Here is a 2,450-nt window from a genome sequence, read left to right as displayed (position 1 = left end):
AAAAACACAGTACGCGCGCACGAAAAGTTATTGTTGTACTATGTATAAGAAAAAAACATCAACGTTAACATTTATTAAAAAAACATCGAGATCAACATTTTCTTAACTCTTCTGTCTGCCGACTTTTTAAAAGTGAAAGAGCTGAGACCTTAATTAATGTAGGTGAGATTCATACGGCTGAATTATTTCACTTACCTGCGGTGCTATTCTGAGCCACTAGCTATGTCATTTTAGAGCGTAGATATGTGTGCCGTGACGTACGCTTCCCCTTGTTTCATATCGATGTACCTACCCAAAACCTTAAGGTGGGGGGTCGGTAGCATATCTTTATAATCGCTAGAGGGAATTTATCTTCAACTATACCGTCAAGGCGAAGGTATGATGTCTTTATCTTCCCATCATAATCGAGGTCCTAGGCCTCAATGGTGTCAAAAATTTTGTTCCACCGAGCCATTTTTTCTTTAATTATGATTTATTAAAAATTTTAATCGTTTTGAGGTTGGTACTTTTTTTCTTAAAAGCCTATTAAAAATATGAGAGAGAAATAAATAAGTTTTGAAGTCGAATTAAATTCCGACATAACTGTCACTTTAATAAAACGAACGCCTAGATGTGAAAATAATGTCGCTAGGTTCTCTCCTATTAACAAATAAAATTATCTAGATACGCCTAGGCGCCAGACACAGATTATATGCGTCAGAAAGTTACCACTCTAAAAAAATAATTTAGTTATTATATTTTTTCCACCTGTTTTACTATCTTTCCGAGTGTATGTATCGAGACGTTATAGGAGCCGGCTTTGTAGTCGATCGGTAGATACATACAAACTATCGTTAAGCGTACCGTCTAGGTGATTTCCAAAAGTCATGAAAAATTCACGTTCAAGCGAGTATTTTTTGCTTGAATTGGGATTTGTTGGAGTTTATAATCGCTTTGAAGTGAGCACTTTTTATTACAGAAGCATATTTAAATTTTTAAGTTTGCGGTCATTCCATTGGCTTGTTTCGATCATATGATGTCGATATGACAAGTAGGTAGAACATACCGAGGTAAGATGCAGATAGTACAGAAGTTAAGTATACCGTCTCAATATATACAGATGAAGATAGCGTTCATAATCGAGGCACTGGTGATCTTACTTCCAAGGTAGGCGAAATAGTAAACATTGTTATATTATTTCGTTTACTGTGACTATGTTCAAATTGCGAGGTGTTGAAATATTCATTGTAATTAATTAGTTGAGCATTATTTTGACTTTAATTTCCTGTTATTTTAAAAACGGATGTTCTCAAGCAGATTACGATTTTGTTCAGCCCGGCTTCCAAATACAGAGCGCTTTGCCTTTGTTATTATTTGCATTTTAATGAGATTTACAAATTACGAGTAGGTGAGTACTTATCGAATTAAAATAAAAAAGTTCAAGGATATTTACTTGGAGTTAGATTGTGTATTGTTGTTACGTGATATTTTTAGTATTCAAACCAGTTACCCAAATAATATTGTGTTATTTCTAGGAAATAAAAAATGGGGCGTCTGACGGAATAATGTATCGAGATTATGATGAAAATTCCACGGATTCATTACGAAGTAACTTCTCATGAAAAACCACGTTTTTAAATAAATGGGAATCATTTCATAATCTTGTAACATTGTATTTTATTTATTTTAAATAAACGTAGGTACGTATTTATGATATTATAATTTAATTTATTTTACTGTACCTTTTTTCTTCTCGTTAATTATTTTTTTATGTATTTAACTTTTTGTACATAATGTGTTTAAGATTCTAGCGACATTATTTTTGGATCTAGCCACTCGTTTCGGAAACTGACAGTTATGTCAAAATTTAATTCGACTTCAAAATGTACTTATTTCTCTCTCATATTTTTAATAGGCTTTTAAGAAAAAAAGTGCCAGCCTCAAAATGAAAATAAATTGAAGTAAATCGTAATTAAAAATTTTGTCACTTAAAATGCGTAAATAAAATATCGAGGGGCTCTGGTTCATCAAAACTTGATGGTGGGGGGATCGGTAGTATATCTTTGCATTCGGTCGGAAGAATTTTATCTTCAACTATGACATCATACTGAAGCTACGTTATTTTAAAGCGTAGATATGTGTACCGTGACATACGCTTCCCCTTGTTGACGTCACGGGCTGAGAAATATAAAAAATACAAGGCTTTAAAAATCATATTAATGATAATACACGACACGCAAAAAAAAAACACAACTTTCTTATTGCAAAATTCATCCTTATTTCATTAAAATTAGCAAAAACTAAGTGAAGTTAGTATTGCTTATATTAATTCAAGAATTCACGATTTCGATGTTCACAACAATATTTTTTTTTCCATCTTCAACTAAATTTACGCAATGCCATCTATTGATTAAACTGCTAACTACATGCACAAAGCTGTGAAGTACTTGACTCACTAATCATAACTAATC

Source organism: Micrasema longulum, unplaced genomic scaffold (assembly GCF_059751315.1).
Source record: "Micrasema longulum isolate JH-2025_06_02 unplaced genomic scaffold, ASM5975131v1 h1tg000894l, whole genome shotgun sequence".
Lineage (NCBI taxonomy): Eukaryota > Metazoa > Arthropoda > Insecta > Trichoptera > Brachycentridae > Micrasema > Micrasema longulum.
The sequence above is the reverse complement of the archived record's forward strand: the minus strand, read 5'-3'. Positions refer to the sequence as shown.